Source organism: Vicugna pacos, chromosome 18 (genome assembly GCF_048564905.1).
Source record: "Vicugna pacos chromosome 18, VicPac4, whole genome shotgun sequence".
NCBI lineage: Eukaryota > Metazoa > Chordata > Mammalia > Artiodactyla > Camelidae > Vicugna > Vicugna pacos.
The window spans coordinates 6285397-6305893 of NC_133004.1; the positions used below are offsets into that span (position 1 = coordinate 6285397).

Sequence of the window (20497 nt, forward strand, 5' to 3'; positions counted from 1 at the left end):
ATTTTACATTTGCAAACATCCGTAATCCAGATATATTCTTGCAAGGCAAGGATTTTTTTTAATTGATGTATAGTCAAGTTTACAATGTTGTGTCAATTGCAAGGTGTTTTTTGACTTTTGAATTAAAAAATACTTTTTCAGGAGGGAAATTAGGTGTATTTATTTGTTTGATTTTTTAAAATGAGCTACTGGGGTTTGAACCCAGTACCTTGTACATGCTAAGCATGTGCTCCACCAATGAACAGTACCCTCTACCCCAAGGCAAGTTTTCTTATCCATTACTATGAAGCTAAGGGGTTCAAATAAATTGAATAGAATTCCAGATCTTTTGATCCTACTGTGGTCCTTTTCTTTATATTCTGCTGAAGGGGGTTGGGGAAGCATTTCCTTTGTTCATTTCTTTATTCAGCATTTTTGAGTAGTGACTTTATATCAGAGCCTTGCTAGGTGCTTGGAAATATAAAATAAGTAATGACACTTCTCTGCAGGGGCAGGAAGCCTAGACCAAAAACTGGGTAATGTGATCCGAGCTACAGTAGCCATGTGCAGACTATGAGGACAAACTGTACCCCCGGATTTGCTTTGGCTTCCCTTGCCTTCTGGCTGGTACACACCAGGTCACCGCAACCCAGATGGGCCCATAGCACACAGCAGAGTATGTACCTCGATCTCCTCTCCTGTCTCGGCAGGGCCTGCAACATGAGCATCCCTGACTACGTGCAGTGTGCTGAGGACCACCAGACTCTTCCCGTTGTAGTCCAAACCATGGAGATAATCTCAGAGGAGAATATCTTTTGCATCTATCAGCTACTCACCTCGGTGAGCCATATCAGCCCATGTGGCTCCCAGTGGACACTCTGTATCCACTACAGGCACCGCTATGTGCCCGAGAATGGGTGGAGCGTCTTCCAGAAACACTGCAAGGTCGTGGGCCTTGTCACCATTACCGAATGTCTCTCTGCCAAGGCCTTGGAGAAGCTCCACGTGCAGAGGAGCTGTATGGCACCTCGATAATGACTCTCAGCTCTTTGTCTTTGTACTGCATGTGGAGGAATTCGAGCAGCCGCGCACCGACGTTGCCTTCAAATTTAGAGGACTGCAGGGTGGTGGAGAAGAGGATCGAGGACTTCACTGAGTCACTCTTCATCTTGCTCAAGTCCAAGTGGCTGGATGGTGGCCCCAAGAATTCTGGGGACAAGATTCCCCTCCTCTGCATCCTGTTTGAGAAGGAGGACTTCATGGGACTGGACACAGACAGCAGGTAAGTTTACCTGGAGGCCAGTCCACCCTGGCTTTGTGCCGGATTGCTTCCCTACATCCAGAAAGGGATCAGCAAGGAAGAAGTCTGTCTTGTAGCCAAGGGGGTAGGGAGGTGCAGCCCGCCGGTTTACAGACATTTCAAAGTGAATCCGCCTTTGTTTCAGAGAGATCCTTTTATGGTTATTGTGGACACTTACTCCCGCTTTACAGCCATGACCATGGTGGGACCCATGGGGTTGCTGTCCAATAAAGTAGCCAAAGCCACTGATGCTAGGAGCACTGGGGAGGAGGCTGGACTGAGCTGAGATGTGCTGTAGGTCAAATGCACATCAGACACTGAGGCTTGTCTAGTAAAAGTATATAAACTATCTCTTTACTTCCTATATTGCTTACATGTCAAAATGATAGTATTTTACATACAGTAGATTAAGTAAGATCTGTTCTTAAAATCAGTTTCTAGTATTTGTATTTTGTTTGTTGGTTTGTTTCTTTGTTTACCATTTTAAACGTGGCAAATGGGAAACGTTATTTACATGGCTCTCATTTCATTTCTGTTGGGCAGCCTGTCCTGGGACAGTCTCATTCCTTTGCTTATAGATGAGATGCTGAACCCCGAGAGGTGGAACGAGGAGCTGGTTGAGCTGCGGCTGGAGCCAGTGTCTCCTGCCTCCCAGGCCCAGCACCTATTCTGCTCAGGCCCTCTCTTCTTGCCCGACAGCCTCCATGCCAAGTTAGGACATCAGAAACACCGCCGGGGACTTCCGAATGAACTCCTTATGCAGGGAAAGGCGTATCACGGTGTATGGGACAGAGCAGGGAAATGTTCATTCTCACTTTTTCCCTGTGATTAAGTCAACGGCCCCACATTGCCTCGGAAGTACAGACGATCTCTTCTGGGCTGCCTACCCCCCCAACTTCAGCTCTGTTTCCCGGTGTATCTGTTGTGCTGTCCCTCGGGCAGAAGAGGGTGAGATGCCTTTTCTGAGACGTGGAAACCTTTGCTGGGGAGAGTGAGGGAAGCTGTGTTCCCCCGGCCTACGGCCTCTGTCCTTGAGTCTGGAGAGGGCTCATGGTGGTCCCACAGGTGACGGTCGGAGAACCTGGCACATTTTTCTGGGCCAGCTGTGAAGGAAGTGCTCTGTGACTCTTGAACTTAGCTAAGATCAGATCCTACTCTCTGGTTGTTGGTAAGTTGGAGGAGAAGATGCTAGAGAATTGATAAAAAGAATGTCTAGACCAGCCCTGTGAGTGAGAAGCACAGGGGACACGAGTCCCACCTGCGAGAGACAATGTTGCGGGCTCTGGATGAATTTTCTGTTCCTCCCAGACATACCTCTATGACTTAAGGAAGGGGAGAGGCATGCTGTAGCCATGATCTGTACTTGTCCTCTCAGGGCCCTGTGATCTACATGCCCGCACTCCCCATCTGCTTCTTAAGATGAGCTGGCATGTATAGGAGCCTGGGCACTGCTGAGGGCATAGCTGCCAGCACCGTGCTACACCAAGTCTGGCTCCATTCACCTCTCCTGTCAACACCTGCTGAGGCCCCAGGCATTAGTCAAGGTAGGTGCATCGGTGCAACATAAGCAGGGACCACATCTCCCCCTGGACAGACTGGTGAGTGAGCAGTGGAAGCCTGGAGCCCTGCCCCAGCCCCCATGCCAGTGCCTCCTCTTTTGTCATAGGAGGCACTGGTGATATTTTTGCTCAACAAATGCTTGTCTCTGAGTCTGCAGCCCCACCAGAGAATGCCAGATTGTTTTTGTCTTTTGAAGTCTGCCCTTGGGACTTGGCGGAGTATCCGGATGTGTAATTAGCCCACAGTGGTTGACACTGTCCCCATTGTTTACGCAGAACCTCGTGTACCAGGCATGGCTCCCAGTATCGAAATACAGCAGCGCATTAAACCTCCCTCCTTTTGGGTCTGTCTGTTCTGGTACCATAAGGGCTCAGCCAGCTTCTGAACGTCAGTGAGATAACGCGGCCAGTGAGCTCGGGTCAAGCACATTCTCCTCCAGTCACTTTTACCCCATTGTTGCTTTTAGTATTCCACAGTCATTAATTATTTAAACAATTCTTTGGTACAGGAGCAGAGCCTAATTCTCTCCTGCTACTCTTGGTGGAAGTGAGTAAAACGGTCCAGACTGAAATGCGACCACAATTTGTAGCTCAAAAGCTGTCTTGAAGCTTGTAGGTGGAATTTTGGTTAGGGGCGCTGACCACGTTGGGGTCCCCCGGCAGCGCCGCTCCCCTCAGGTCCCTGCTTTCCCTGGAGCAGGGGGTGAGGGTGGGTTCCACCATCCCCTCGTCCCTGGCCTCACACACTCACGTAAATTCTTGTACATGCTGTCAAAATCATTTTTGTTCTTGTGTGTTTCTAATTTTCTCTTGTTCCTCTTTTCCTTTTTCTTTATTCCTTTTTCATTTGTACTGCCCAGTGAGCATGTTGTTGCATCTGAAAATGTGGGCTGTGCACACCCTGCATTGGAAATAGCCAGATTGCCCTCCATACTGTCTCCATCGCTTTAAAAAGCAAAATCTTAATATCTGTCTTGATCCATGTATTATCCTAGTCATTTTGTATTTTCTAATGTTTTGGAATATTTGCTTTGTTAGCACATTACCCACTGGTGTTAGATACCTGTTAAAATCCTTGCTTTGAGGGACCTGTTTGGTCCTCCTTTTATTTGGTGACAAATGCGCCCTTATTAAATTTGTTTGATTGTTTTGAAGAAGTAAGATGCGAATTGATTTAGTCGGCTGCTCAGGGATTCTTTTCATGGAGTATTTAAACTTGTAAGGTCAAACTCTGCAGCATTTTGCTCGATTCCTGCTTTTACACAAACGTGCTCGGCACGCGGTTCCTGGCTGTCGCTGTGTGACGTGCGTGACGGCGCTTCATGGCCGGCGGTCACTGGTGAGGAAGTGGCCGCCACAGAGGTGACAGCTGCAGGGGACGCTGTTGGAGGAAGCGGTCACCGTTTGGTTCTTTAAATTTTTTTTTTGCATTCAACTTCCCCGTGCCATTTACTTTACTTTGCCTTCATAAAGGGGCAGAATTGGGTCTAAAATCCATGACACTATTTGTTCCCTTTACGAGGCTGGTTTTTCTGGGTATCAGGACAACATGACCTTCTCCTAAGTAGCTGGCTCACCTGGATCTGTTGGACACAGGGACAGCTAAAAGGGCCGTAGCTCCCTCTCTGCTCCAGCCAGTGGGCATTCAGAGCTGGGTCTGTGGTTTGCCTCAGCAGCCGTGCAGACCTCCCTGCCCCGGCCTTTACTTTTAACCCATGTTGGCAGTAAAGAGTTGAATCCGTTTCTGTTGCAGCTGATATCCACCACTGACAGCCGTGTCGTTAGTTTGTGGTAGTCAGTCTCCAACACCCCAGACAACCGTGAAGGAAGATGATTTGGCCGACCTAGGACCCTGGATTCTCACCCTCACCATGGTTCATCTCACCCGGTGGAAGGGTTTGGCCACCACCATCATGCTGACCATGAGGCCTTGTTTCTCCTTTCATGCTCTGGTCCAAATGTGGACACTTCATTTTTCACTGAATTTGTCTCGCTTGAGACAGGCCAGAATATCTGAATGAGTCCATCACATTCTGGGTGGGGAACAGAACAGAAGTAAGTGTCGCAAGTAGATGGAGTCTAGGCTGTCTGGGTTGGCAAATGCAGGCTGGGATCTGTGATGGCTGGGCTGTACACTGGACACAGGTCTTTCCCGTGGCTCCCGAGAGCCCAGGAGTTGGAGTGATAACAGCCTTGCGTGGGTTCCCCCATCCTCATTTGCTCACTGGCAAGTGTGTCTGCTAATTAGGAGCTCCCCCAGACCTCGGGCCCTTCAAAGCTCAGACCACGGGAAAATCTTGAGTCCCTTCTCCTGGGCCTCCTGTGTGAGAATCCAGTGCCTTCTGAGGTGACCAGCGGCAGGAGATGCCTCCCCCTCCAGGGAGCACCCTACGGCGGACTGTTAGTGAACCATGCTGTGAGCTTGTGTGTTTCCGTCCATTGTCCCTGCAAAACCACACTTGAGATCAGCTTATTGGCGAAAATAACAGGACTGATTCCAGGGCAGGGCCTGGGGGAGGGAACAGTGGAAATTTAATGTGACCTGAGATAACTAGGTGGGTGCTGAGGCTGTTACTAAACTGGGGAGTCTGGGAGGGACCTGCCAGGAATCGAATTCCAGAGTAAATGGTGGACATGAGGCATTTTTAAGATGCCATTTTTCATCCAAGTTAGGACTTCAAAGAGGCACTCGGCTCTATGAGACTGGGGCTCAGGTGAAGGAGCTGGACTAGAGATACAAGTTGGGAGTCGTCATTCTTAGCTGGTGTTCACAGCCTTGCATGTGAATTAGATCATCTCGAGAGCTGCAGACTGAGGCTGAGGGAGGGGAGGGCTGTGCCTCGGTTGGAGGAAAGCCCAGACCATGCAGCTTTGGTGTGTCAGCCAGCGGCGTTTGTCATTTTCAGAGCAATCCCATTTATCCTTAAGGGGCCTGGGGGTCAGCAGGGCCAGCCAGAAAGAAATCCAAAGGGAGAGTCTTGGCCACGTGTGCGTCTTAGGAAGGTGCAGAGGCTGCAGGATACGGAAGGTTAGAATCCTCAGAAGCTGGAGTTGGAGTGGGAAGAAGGTATTCACAGTCACCTGTGAGGGAGGGAGGGAGGCCTAGGGAGTCCCCACCCTACCGGACTCGCTTTCCCATGAACAGGAGGCAGTCAGACAGAGGATCTGAGGTAAGAAGGATGGGCACTGGGAGGGGAGCCAACCTGGAGAATGGTGCTTGGAAAGTTCTGGAATAGTCTCCCTGAAAAATAGAGTTAAAAATACCCAGACTCTTAAGAATATTGTTAGTGACTTGGGAGGAGGCAGTTGTTTTTCTGGCCTCCTAAGTGTAAGTCATGTATCCAGGGATACACAGAAGATACGGGCAGTCTGTTCCGGGGACTTGATCCTTACCAGGGGGATCAGTGCAAGTTTAAACGGGCAGAAGGGCAGCGGAGGGAAACTAGCCAGGCCCCGTGTCAGGTAGCAGTCGGCCGCCCTACTTGCATGTTTCATTCACATCCATGACTCCCAGGTGGGCGCTGACAGCCCCCTTTTGGGGATTGGGAAGCCTTCTCAGAGGGGTTAAGGAATTGGTTTGTTTAGCGGTTGATAAATGCTGTAGCAGGATTCAAGCAGAGCCTTGTCAGACTTCAAGGGCATGTTCTCTCTACTGTTTCCAGTACTTCCCTGTTATACCTGGAATGGTGAAGTGGGTCAGATTTGGGGCCTTTCAGAAAAAGTATGATTTAAGTGCCTCAGGACTGTTTCACAAAGCTCAGCGTTCTTTGATGGTTCTGAAGCATGCAGTGCTTTTCGCCCCACAGAGGTAACGTCTAACTCCATTGTCGATGATGTGGTTGCAAATGATATACAGGTGTAAAACCACACTTCGCAGCTTCTAAAGGGAAACTCTCCAATTCTCCCTTGGTCGGCTTTCTTCCACGGGGTGTAACTGTGCTGCAGCATAGGCCTGAGCTTCCGTATGGAGTGAGGATTTAATATCCGATGTTAGCATAAAATGGTCAGATGAAGAAAACCGACATTGACAATTTATTTTGGGTTTCATTAGTCAAGATATACTATCAGTTAATGGCCCATATAGCAAATGAAATTCAGTATAGGACATTGCATTTCTTCCTTTCTATTTAGAGTTCTCTTACCGAATAAGGTTGCCTGCTTTGGAACATCAGTTTCACCACCACGGTACCTATCAGTGTGTTGGTGTGATTGCATTTACAGAGTGAATCTAATCTGGTCTTCCTCAGCCCCAAACACTCCAGTGCAGAATCACGGGCTGTAGCCATCTGTTAGTCACGCAAATACTTCTAAAATTATATGATGCCAGAAAAGAAAGAAGAGAGAGAGAGATTGCCTTTATCAAAGTTCCTTTCAGTTCTAACTGCAAACTGTTGTTGAGCAGCTCTGGTTTCCTTTGGATATGAATATATACATTTCTTTGCATGTAACCTAGGTTTTGGACTAGAACACCAATTCTTGCTGTCCACAAGCCACAAAAATAGTAGCCAAATTGCACACGTGTGAAATAGTTTATACTTTTTTCTGAGAAAGTATCCTTGAATTTGGGACTTGGACTGTGATTTCTGCTTTTTGCTTCCCCCACCTGTCTTGTAATCTCTCACTCCTTCCCACGTGGTTCCCAAGTGTTCGTGGTCTCAAAGGAGCGGGCAAACACCCAGTTGGTCACCATGTACTGCTGCTATAGATAGAGACCAGACAAGACCTAAAGGACATTATCGGAGAGGAATTCCTGGAAGAAATGGGCTCTACATTCAGTTGTGAGGACAGAGTAAGAGTCAGCCAGGAGAAGGAGTCAAGAATGTGTCTCAGATCACAGGTGCAGCCCGGGCAGAGGCCTGGAGGCTTTTGGCGTGGGCACCCGTGGAGAGTGCCCTGTGCGGTCCAGGGTGGAGGGAGCCCCTGCTGGGTAGGACACTGGAGAGAGTCCGGGATGTAGGGCTTTGGAAGAAGTTGAGTTTTACTAGAACTGACACAGTAGGCAGTGAAGGGTGTCAACAGAAGTGACCCTCAGGAAAGGTACTTCTGGTTTTGCTTCTGATATTCTACAGACCGAAGGATCGGGACGGGCGAGAGCAGTTATGTCTGTCCCTTTGAGACCCAACCGGTCATTCATTTATACATTACACGTGCACTTCTGTGAGTCTAGGGGAGAGAGTGTGTAGCCACATTAGTAAGCAAAATGTATTTGCTTCTTGAGAGCTTAGCATTGTCAGAAGTTGACTTAGCCTAGAATGTTCTAGGAAGAGAGGAACAAATTGTGGAGGTTGGAGGGAGGGAAGGCTTCCTTGGGAAACAGTCAAAATGAGACTGGAGCAAGTGGGAAGTAGGAGCAGGTCAGGGGCCCCTGTGGTCACTGGGGACCTGTGTACTTAGGTGAGGATGGGCGAGCAGGGTCTGGGGTGGGGCTAGAACTCTAACAGGGAGCCTCTAAAGGGTTTGAAGTGGGGGTTGATGTAATCAAATTTGTGATTTGGGAAGGCTGCCGTGGCTCTCTGTGTTTGTATAGCGGGGAAGAGGGGGTGGGTGCCACCAACTGGGGGATCATTAGAAGACCATTCACAGGCTGGGATATGGGCATCGGGGCTACTTGGGGATGGCAGGGGCAGTGTGGATGCCGGCTTTCCTTATTGGGGGACTTGTTAGCGGGCCGACCTAGAGGCATTTTGTGGCTGGAAGAAAACTGATGGAGGCCGCCAGGTGGATTTTCCTCTTCTCTCCTTCCCTGCCTAGTGTGATGATCTTAGCTCAGCCAACATTTGGAACAAAAGAGCTAATTTCCAGGGTTGCCCAGGACTTTGTAGAGCTCCTTCGAGTGAGATCTGATAGGATTTAGGTTGGTGTTCAGATCTGGATGTTCACTTAGCTAGAAACGTCCTGTCATTTCGATTTCCATAGGGGTTTTTTACTTCATAAAGATTGCTTTCTTGGTGAGAGGAAATTTAATAGAGCTGTTGTCTTTTTCAAAAAAATCATATCATTTAAGAACTTTAATATTCAAAAGAATAGAAATATATAAAATATTTAAGGAAGTCTTTGGTGTAGTTTCTTTGCTTTCTGAGCTAATGTGGAGTTAGAGCCTTTGCATTACTTAATAGCACATCCTTGTCAGTATTTAAAGAGCTGATAGTGGGCTCCCCAGGCCCCACCTCTCAAAGAATCGTTAAAGTTTTCTCTGAAATAGTGAGGTCATAAAGGTCTTGTTTTCAGAAATCAAACGGTTTATAATACGCAGCATAGCCACATTTATAAAATAATAATTAGTTCAAAATTAAGAAAGTGGAGGATAATTGATTTTTTTAAAGCCTATACATAAACTTTCTTGTGCTAATGTTGCAACTGGAAAGTTTGAAAAGAAAAATCCTACTGCAATATCATCTACATGGAATACATATATGAGTTTTACGCTTGAAAAGTAACTGCGCAGTGGTTTTCAAAGTCAGGAGCATTCCAGCTCAGATACTGGCAGTGATGGTTGCTGGTTTTCAATGAAAGAGCCTAAATTTGCTTCTTAGTTTTTTTATTTTTGTATTGAGAGGGTTGATTAGTGCTTTGCGAGCATGATTTTGGGTCAAATTGAGGGCAGATGTCGTGTAAAAACAGTGAGATATTTCCATGCATTTTATTTTCTGGACATCACCAGGGCACATGTGGGGTTTGTGCCTGCAGGCTGGAATGCTGCAGGACTCCCTAATCCATCACCATTATGTCCTGGAGCTGCTCAGGTCATTGAATGCTTTTCTGTTGCTTGGAGGAAAGGTGGTCTGATGGAGATGATCAGATGTGCAGTTAAAGTGCTATTACTTGAAATAAGAGTAACCTAGAAACATTGCTCTAACAATACAGGATGAGGGAGGAGAATTGTCTGAGCTACTTGCAGTGGGGAGTCTTCTCATGTTTCTCCCACACCGTGACTCCTGCCAATATCGGCCACAGTCCTGCACGGTAGTCCTGCCGAAGCAAGCAAGCACTTTGCTCAGAAACGCACTGAATTTCCTTGTGCCTCTGTTTGTTGGCTTTTTTTTGAAAGCACATTTTGCCCTTTGCTTAAATGCCATCCATGCTAGTCAACTCTTACACTCATTTTTCTGTAACTCGTCCATAAATAGCTGCTGAATGGATGAACAGAATGTAGTATTTCCCTGTAGTGGAAGATTATTCACACGTAAGAGTGAATAAAAAAGAAAAAAAGAAGAGGAAAATGAAAAAGGCCACCTGTTTTTGGAAGTCCACCCTGACTGTTCAACCCACACTTTTCCCTTTGAAACCCAATCACTTATGCTCCACTCTACTCTTTTTGATAGTGCTTACCACCTTCTAATAATCTTTAACGTTTTCAAAAAAAAAAAAAGAAAGAGATGCTGATACCACTTCAAAATATACAAGCCTTGATAACAGCTTGTTAATTGAAAGGAAGCAGACACAAACGGTCAAATATTGTTGATTTCAGTGATCTGAAATGCCCAGAAAAGGCACATGCAGAGGCAGAGAGCAGGTGATGGCTGGAAGGGGCTGGTTGGAGGGGGATTAGGGAGTGACTGCTAGTGATAGGCGGATTCTTTAGGGGTGATGAAGTGTTCTGGAAATAGAAGGTGATGGGTGCTACACAACCGTGATTGTGCAGAAGACTGCTGAGCGCTGTGTCTGGGAGTGCCTGTTGTTGGGGCATCTTTATTTTGTTCTCATCCTGCAATGTGAAGAGCCATCTTCTGCTGTGGCTGTTCTACTCCTGTGAGTGGTGAGGGTCAGAGACTTTGCAGAGTCATGTTTCTTTTTTCCCCCTGGGTGAGTGTAGGCAAAAAAAGATTTAAGCCTAAGAAAGTGCTCCATCTGCAGAAATGTCTTTTTGTTTTGCATGATGTAAAAACCTTGAGAGCTTTTAATCGTTGAGGCCAGTCTGTGGGAGGAAATAGCCCATGAAGCCTGTTTGAGCCCGGGAAGCACCGTGCATCTCTCCCAGACACGGGTGGGGATTTCACCCCCGTTCAGGCAGTGAAGGGCCCAGACCCGTGAGCAGACTTGACAATCGTGAATATTTACGTGTATCCGCTGCTTCATCTTGGATATTAATTTCAAGCTGAGTCAGTTTGTGGCGGCAGCCTCATCCTACATCAGGAATTTATAGTATCTGCTCTTTGAGGTGAAGACCTGACAGACTTGATTATTTAACAGTCTGCCTTGAATTGATATCTCAGATTCCTTTGTCAAAAGCAAAACAGCAGAAATACAGACGTCCTTTAATGCCAATGTGACCTGGAACGGGATTAGCTTCTGTGCCTCAGTCGCCTTATCTGTGAGTGGGTAAGATGATAACAGTGCTTCCCTCAGAGTAGCTGGTGAGGGGAGAGTCAGAAGCACAAATGGAGGACTTACACGAGGTGCTCATGAATGACCTAGTTTAGTGCTGTCAGTCTGGTGAGGCCTCAGGGGCAGAGATGTCAGAACAGAGCAGTCCTAGCCGGAGCTCGATCCGTGATGGCAGCTGTTATGATCAGTATCACCACTGTTGATTATCAGGTAGTTTATGACTTGGTAATATGAATTCATGAATAATGTTAAAGAACTAGATATCTCAGATCCAGTTTACATAGTCCTCAAAATTTCCTCTGAGAAATAGATGGTATCTTCCCCATCTTAAATCTGAGATGAGTCTCTAAAAAAGTCTGTATTCCTCCATCTTTTTGCTTTAATTCCCCATTTCTTAAAAAACAAAGTTTTTAAATGGAGTTACTGGGGACTGAACTGAGTGCCTCATGCATGCTAAGCACATACTCTCCCACATGAGGTATAACCTCCTCCCTGATTTTTTTTTAATTTACTTTCTTAATTTACGGAGTTTAGAGGCCTCTAATTCTTTTTCTGGAGACTTGTCCATGAACCTGTAAATCTATAATTAATGGACAAAATTTGGTTTATTAAAAAAATCAATAGAATATTGTGCAATCCATCCAAAAAGAAATGCTCATTGACTTAAAATGTTTCTCCTTTAAGGTGATTTCTCCTTTGTGGTCTAGCTTAATTTATTAACAGGCATCCTCATCATCATAATGACCAAACTCGCTGTGAGTGGACACCTACCTAAGGCTAAAATGCGTTCCTCATGTTTTAGTTCATAGCAGGTGTTTGATTGTAGGTATCAGTGTCTCCTTTTTTGCAGCTGAGGGATTGAGAGATGGAGCAGCTTGTCCCAAATTACACGCAGCAGGCTGTGGCTAGCTCGGTGCTGGAACCCAGGCTGCACAGGATGCTTTCTTAATTGCTCCTCTAATCAGCCTCCCGTTAAGTGGTTACCCAAACACCTGTGACTCCATAAATGGCCGAGTTTAGTGATCTCAGCTTGATGATGCCTTCAAAGGAGAGACACCATTGAGAAGGTGAGACAGAGTGGCAGAAATTACAATTGTTTATTTTCACAAATTTATAATTCTCAGATAATTACTTAAAAAGTTAATTTTATATTTTAGTGCTCTGTAAGCACTAAAAACATAACATTAAAAATAATTATAGTGCAAAAGAGAAGTGGGCTCTGAAAGTCCAACCACTGCTATTGATGTTACTTGTTTTTCTCTAGTGGCCCTTATTGACAGAAATACTTACAAAGACTGAATTGGTTTTATGTAGTCTTAATATGGAAGAAAAGATTGTCAGTGAATATTGTAAGTAAAGTCTTTACTCTTTTCTTTCCTGTTGATGAATATGTAAGTTGTTTTCATGGCTTAAGTACATTTCCTCATTTGTGAAATTTTAGTAATATTGTTTAATTTGTCTGACTGTGAGAGTTAGACGCCTTGTATACAAAGAACACAAGAGGTGATTAATAAAAGTGCTGTCACAATGACAGATATTTTAGATTGATCAACTCTGAATACTAAAGAGTGTCTCTTATTTCTGATGCATATTTAATATGTATATGTATGATATATTTGAATATGGTTTAAAGTAACAAGGATTCATTTTTTTTTGGTGTAGTATGAAGTTTTAATGAAATCTGTATCATTCTAGTGAGACAGGGACTAGTTAAATTGCCTTAATCAGATGACCTTGAAGATTATTTACACAGAATATGTATTGTTACAAATCAGAATTTATGTTGCCGTGTAACAATCCACTCAGATATTTAAATTCGTGGGATTCTGACCAGATAAATTAAGTTTAGTAAAATCCACATTGATCATTTTCAGGGAATAAGCTCCTCTCTTTTGTGATTAAAGAAAATTTTGATTTTTTTCTACACTCTTAACAGGTTTAAAATATCAAAACATTGATTTGACACATTACTTTTTTAATAGAGAGAATAAAGCTCATGCTGTTTTATTATGTAAATAAATATTTTTGTATGTCGACAAACTTGTATGATATCCTGGATCTTTGAGAAGTATTTTGCAAGATATTAGATAACCTACTGTTGGAAAAATACAAACGTGACTTTTATGAACATAGGCGTAGTACAGATCTGTTGGTTTTTGCTACAGTGCAAGACATGAGGCCTAGGATGCCTTTGCTGCCGATTGCCAGGAGGACACATTCCATGTCTCAGTTTCCCCTCCTGTAAAATGAAGTGGCTGAACTGGATTCTTTCCTCTTCTAAGATGAGTTTCCATGAGCCTGTGTCTTCTGTTTATATTCAGGAGTATTAGCAGTATCAAATTAAATACTGAATATCCCTCCCTTCCCCCGAATCAAAGTGCAGTATATGCTACATATGCTTTTAGTTATCTGATTCTCCTTTCTGATCCTACAGGCAATTTTTGTGTTGCATCTTTCCCGGCAACCTGGAAGGTCATTTTAGCCATAGGTGGCACTGTTGCACCTTCTTACAGTCTTAACATTCCTGTTTGTAAAAGAAGGCTTAAATAACTTCATTTTATTTTGATTTCTTTACTTAATGCTTCAGAAGAGCCCAATGTCTTTTATGTGTGTCTACCTGGAAAAGTTATTCTGCTTATATCTTAGATTTATTCTGTCATCTCACTGTGAACATTTCAGACTTGCTGTGCAAGCAATGGGAAAATCGGGCTTTTCTTCTAGTGTTAGAAACCAGTGAGCCGGGATTTTATAAAACAGCTAGAAGCGGCATCTGGAGGACCTTAAAGGTGAAAAGTGTATTGAGCTCCCTGAGTTTGACCCCGCCGCTGTGTGTTAATTGGTGGTAGGAGATTTGGTACATATACGAAGGGGTGTAGTTTTTTGACTTGGGTTTGGTTGCACGTGCTGCCACTGAGCCACGTGAGCCTGAGACAGTTCGTTTTGAGTTTTTCCCTCGTCTGTGAGATGGGGACATTCATATATGAATTGTAGAATTGTGAGAATTAGAAATTATGTGCAGTGTTTACCACAGTGAGTATGTCAAGAGGGCTCTTAAACTTTAGCTGCTGTTTTGTGTGAAGCCATCATTTGGGAGTCTTTGGCAATTACTAAGAAACAGGAAAATAAGAAGAGCTGTTTTTATGATGAAAGATATTTGAGGAGGTTCCATAGTTCCTATACCCATAATTTAGCTTCAGCAGAGTCAGGACAGTTACACAGTCGCCCTGAACCAATGTTAAGCCACAGAATTATTTGTTGCTTCATATATTTTGGGGCTTAAGGAGATCCAATACTTATACACATGTTGTCTCCAGCAGCCAACTGAGAGATGACACAAAAGAGTAGACAGGCGATAAATGTCTTCTTTGTTACTGATGAAGCCACCTTCTTCATGAACTTCAAGGCTGTGGGAAAATGCGTGTCATGATACTGTGTCCCAGAAATACAGACTCACCCTGTCCCATGTAGCTCTGGGCCACAGCGAGCCTTCCCTTGAGAGGACCTGCCCCTTCATGCACAGGGCTTTCCTGCCATGGAGCTGAGCATCCCAGGTGCTTCCCAATGGTGACCAACACTGGAGTGAAAGGAAGGGTTTCACATGCCCCGCTTGTCTCCCCGGACTCACACCTCACTCTGTTAGTGTGATGAGTGCTAGCTGTGGGCCAGGGGCCAGGGGTGTGAAGGGAGAAGCACTCGCCATGGCCCAAAAGAGCGGTTAGGAGGCATCCCCTCCCTCAGTTTAAACAGGTGGTGGGGTGGAACATAAGGGTACTCCCCAATTGTTTATAAAAGGAGAAATAAGGATGTTCTTTGGGACTTAGGCTAGCCAGGAAACACATAAGATGATTAGAGGGGAGACTTGTAAATCACTTTGATATTAAGTTGACATTTGTTGAACACCCAAAATGTGCTACATTCTTTTCTGAGCATTTTACAGAAATGAATCCTTCAATCTTCTCAACAAGCGAGTAAGGAAGGTTTGATTGTTATCCCAGTTTTACAGTGTGGAAATTGAGGCACACAGAGGGTAATTAAGTTGGCAAAATCACAGAACTAGTAATTGGCAGAGCTGGTATTTAAACCCTGGCTGTCTGGTTTTGAGGCTCCCAGAGATGGGCTTTTTGTGTTTAGCGTTATCAGCATCCCTGAATCTTTGTACCTCTGTGCATCAGTTAGCCTATAAAGGACAGGGAAAGGAGAGTTACATGGGTGCTCATAGTCATGTCTTGCCGCTGTCCACGGAGAGTGCACCGTGATTGGCGTTAATTGTCTTCTGGGCAGTAGATCTGTTCGTATAATAGAAATTTAGTTCATTGAGTTAATCTAGAAAACCTTCCTGCTCCGTTTCTGTCCATACTTGCCATGTGACTGCCTGCCCGTTATTGGGCAGTGGAGGAGAAAATGTACTCATGGTTGAACTCTGATATTTCAGTCTGGTTCATAGATTCACGTCTCCTGTTACATTAATAAGCTAAGTTTCTGGTTTTCTTGCATCAGTGTCTCATGACTTTGGTTAATGTGAAACCAGTCCATGGGAGCCCAGGGGTGATGACGGTATAATTTCTGAGCACGCTGTGGCATTTCTACCCATGCAGACGTGGCTGAAGGATGTCCACCTTCCTCACTGATTTCCCCCAACAGCAGGGTCCTCTCCCACCCCTGGATGTGAGGTTGGGAGCTCTCTGAGTAGGCCAGTCAGAGGCCCAGTTAACCAATCAGAAAATGATGAAGTACCTGGAAGTGGGTTTAATAGAAGAAAAGGGCTTCCAGGTAGTCAGATGGGCTGTTCGAGTCCATTTGGTGAAAAGCTGTCCACTGTCTGTGGTTTAGCTGCTTCTTTGCTATTGAAAAGTCTGGAGTAGATGAAGGGATTTTAAAAAGCAGAAAGGAGTGATTTCAGGTGGTACGTCCACACTGGTGAGAAGTGATGGATGACCACCAGTGTGAGGCATAGACAGAGTCTTACAAACTTCATAAAACAGCATTAAAAGCTCTGCCATCTGAGTGCACTTCATATGGGGTCCAGATCATCACTGGTGACGCAGTGAGGGCAAGTAACTGATGATGGCAGAAAGAACATGGACGCATCAAAAAGGTCTCGTTCACGTTCCCTGTTTAAGGGATGCGGCACAGTGTAATATATTTGAGCTGGTTTTTCACTGAAAAATTTTTAGTGTTTTCTGGGACTCCCCAGTACCCCAAGGGTCCATGCAGCTGGGTGTCCCCTCAGTGCAGCACTGTCAGCGCTTGCCCTGGGCTGACGCGGTGTCACACGGAGTAGGACGGTCAGCGTCCCCGGCTCCTCTGAGCTCCGTCTCCTCATCCGCAGAGACGGGTTTCTCATCCGTGTCTACTTAGTAGGGTTGTTGAGAATCACACGTGAAGCTTCAGGGGTGACTTGTGGTTGTCTCTGTGATTGGCATATAGTGAATATTTGATAGAAACACTTGTTTTTTTAGTATAATTGTAGTACCTAGGTTGCAGTGGTTTTTAGTCTGCGTTTTTTTATAACTTTATTCTTATTTTTTTTGTTTTGCAACTTTGTTTATTTATTTTTATTTTTATTTTTTAACATTTTTTATTGATTCATAATCATTTTACAGTGTTGTGTCAAATTCCAGTGTTCAGCACAATTTTTCAGTCATTCATGGAAATATACACACTCATTGTCACATTTTTTTCTCTGTGATTTATCATAACATTTTGTGTATATTTCCCTGTGTTTATTCTTTTTTTTTTACATTTTTTATTGATTCATAATCATTTTACAGTGCTGTGTCAAATTCCAGTGTTCAGCACAATTTTTCAGTCATTCATGGACATATACACACTCATTGTCACATTTTTTTCTCTGTGATTTATCATAACATTTTGTGTATATTTCCCAGTGCTATACAGTGTAATCTTGTTTATTTATTCTACAATTTTGAAATCCCAGTCTATCCCTTCCCACCCTCTACCCCCCCCCCGGTAACCACAAGTCTGTATTCTCGGTCCATGAGTCTATTTCTGTCCTGTATTTATGCTTTGTTTTTGTTTGTTTTTGTTTTTTAGATTCCGCATATGAGCGATCTCATATGGTATTTTTATTTCTCTTTCTGGCTTACTTCACTTAGAATGACATTCTCTAGGAGCATCCATGTTGCTGCAAATGGCATTATGTTGTCGGTTTTTATGGCTGAGAAGTATTCCATTGTATAAATATACCACATCTTCTTTATCCAGTCACCTGTTGATGGACATTTAGGTAGTTTCCATGTTTTGGCTATTGTAAATAGTGCTGCTATGAACATTGGGGTGCAGGTGTCATCCTGAAGTAGTTTTCCTTCTGGGTACAAGCCCAGGAGTGGGATTCCTGGGTCATATGGTAAGTCTATTCCTAGTCTTTTGAGGTATCTCCACACTGTCTTCCATAGTGGCTGCACTATTCTTATTTTTAAATATGCACTTAGTTTATTTATTTTTTTGGAGGTATTGGGGACTGAAGCCAGGACATTGTGCATGCTATGCAGGTGCTCTACAACTGAGTAAAACACACCCTCCTTTTCTGCACTTGAAGGTAAATATTGCTATACACAAAATAGCTCTTAAACACCATCATGGGACCTAGTCACTGTATAGACAATTGAACACGTATGCTATTTCAATAGGAATAAATGTTGATGAGACATACATTTCTGAATCTGTTAATGTGCTTAAAAACGATCATAGGTAGTGATAAACACGAATCTTTGATCCAGTACTTCTTAGGGTCTGTTTTGCCATCAAGGGAAATTACATTCTACAGAGAAGGCTAATTGGGTCTCTTTGATATTTGGATGGTTTAGCAGATGATGAAGACTTTCAAAAGCTGAAAGTTTTGTATTTTAAATTAACTACAAAGTTATTTTCTACAAGTTGTAAGTACTAAGCTTGTGAAGTGCTCAGTAATCCAGGGGGTATGTGTCTGTGTCTGTGTGAACGTTTGTGTGTGTGAAATCAGGAATATAGAAAGAAGTTCCATATAGACTTCTGATAACTTTCTCCTCCATTTCAAGGTGTAGGCATATATTTACATAAATAAATTGATATTCTTTTGTCATTTGGCATGTTGGGAATAAGACTTTCTCATACTTGTTTCAGAAGGGTTAGGGAGGTTGAGCTTAGGAAATGGGAGGATATAGAGACAGGGAGGTTCTTTAAACTGTGCAGAATGAGAAATAGTAACTTTTCTCTTTTCTTCTAGAGCAAACTGGCACTGAATTGTAACATAATATTACTCAGAATTGCTTTTCTGATCAGATACAAGTACCTCAGATTTTTTAAGGCAACATGAAAGATGAAATATGTTTTAGCATTTATCTTTAAAAGAAGTTTTATTTTTCAAGTAAAAGGTTATAGCCTGTTCTTTCTTCCAGCGGTACAAGAAATTCTCATTGATCTATCTAAATGACCTCTGTGCTTAGATTCTTTGTGTTTTTTTTTTTCTTTAAGTGCTTGTTTCATTGTGGTTTGAATGAATGTTTAAAATTTCTGGATTTTGATCTTTAGAACATGCTGATTTATCAAAACTGTTAAAAACCTGATTGTTCTCTGCTCCTGGTTTGGTGGGACAACCTACTGATTTCTGTTGTCTGTTCAAGAGGGAAATTCTTCCTCTAGCCTGCAGATCATTAAGTGAATGGTTTGCAGTGTGCCTTTAAAATTATTTGTATGCATTGAGCATGTTTGTCCAGTGAAATTTAAATTGACTCATTGTAATGACTTTGCTTTGATTCTGTGGTTTTGATCCTCTCCACAAGAATTTGAATTCTCTGTTGCATTTTGTATACGTGTTCTTAACATGGGAAGAAATTTTACATTTTTTACAGAGGTGGGTTTTCCTATCCCCTCTGAATGCCTTCTAAAATTGATACATTAAAAATCTGTTATTGCAGTGCATAATTATTTCATAAACTATTTTTTGGCATAATCAGAAACAATGACCAAGAATGATAATAAAAAATACGAAAATCTTCCTTCCTTTGAAGAATAGAAATCAGGTAGTCAGGCTCCCTCATGCTTTGTGCCTGACACAGTTACTCTCATGTCATTGTGTATCATGATTCGGAGATGGAGTTGCTTCAGGTTTATAGATTTTTGTTTTAAAATTTGTGTTGAATACTTTCTCCAGACTGATGTTTCCTGTTGGGTTTGTGGAAAGAGTAGAAGGGAAAAAAATACTTTGTTTTGTTTTCAGGAGGCCTGAGTTGATGAGAAAAGTGTTGAGGGTGGGCTGAGGAAAAGAGTGACACTCCCTCTCCTCCTGGCTGAAATTGATGAACAAAGAAATCAATTAAGTATATCGATATTTGACCAATAGAATTTAGCGAGCCCAAACTGGCTAGAAATGCACAACGGAAATTACTGAATTCAGCTTCAGAATGAGGTGCTTTACCAAGTAGAAGCAGCAGAGAGCAATCAGAAAAATCAGTAATATGATGAGATATAAAAGGAATATTATATCTTTTATTTCTGAAACTTTTCTACGGAAAGTTGTGTAGAGCTAAAATTAAGTTTCAAGCATCAGGAGTTAAGAGAGTGGGTGGTTCCGTAGGATCGTTATTCTCGGATATGCGTAGACCCTGATAGAGTGGCTGAAGATGGCAGGAAGAGACACACATCCAGGATTTTCATCCTAGGGTGTCCTCCATAATGGTTCCATGTGGGAGCCCATGGTTGGGTTAACAAATTATAACACAGCACAGTCGCCTCTGAACTATAAGAAGAAAAAATATGCTTTGGTACTGCTTTGCAAGCAAGTTCCTGTGCATCTTCACTCCAGTCTCCTTTCCTTAAAAAGCAGAGACAATGCTTTGCTTGTGTAGTTGAGGTTTTAGGTAGCACTCTGCTGGTTGCAAAGCAAGGACCGAGACCCTCAGCTATAAACGCTGGGCTTGTGTGTTGTTAGTCTATTATCCTCAAAACAAAGACCTGGCTGGTCTGGTGGTGTGCTTTGTAATGAACATATCTAAAAGTGTATCTTGTTCCCCTCACCCCATGACTTCCCTAAACATACACTAATCCTTTGTACTCATGGTGGATTCTACAATCTCTGTCTCATCCTTCTTTCCCCAAGTTCCTGCTTACTATCACACAACTGTTAATGACGTTTTCCTTTGATTATACACAATAAATATGGGAACATTTGAGAGGCTCATGGAGATGGCTCCCTACACCCTCTCGATTTCTTGACTTTTTCCACAGAGTCTTGAATAATCATTCCGTGTCGGTAAGACTTCTGCCAGCCAGAACCCACAGTTCCAGGTGAGAAGGATGCAGGCTTTATCTCTCCTACCGGAGGGAGAGACAGAAG

At 43.6% G+C, this 20497-nt stretch overlaps 1 protein-coding gene across 3 annotated transcripts in view; it reads left to right on the forward strand.

Moving 5' to 3' along the window:
• The window catches only part of LOC140686882 (trafficking protein particle complex subunit 9-like), a 592436-nt gene that overhangs the window by 59710 nt on the left and 512229 nt on the right, over window positions 1-20497 (forward strand). For 2 of the 3 annotated variants that reach the window (XR_012060863.1, XR_012060865.1), the window contains exon 1: window positions 1053-1261. The exons of the other annotated variant lie outside the window; for it this stretch is intronic. The gene's annotated coding sequence lies outside the window, so the exon portion shown is untranslated. Of the gene's footprint in view, window positions 1-1052; window positions 1262-20497 lie in introns of those variants that run through there. 3 annotated transcript variants of the gene reach the window in all.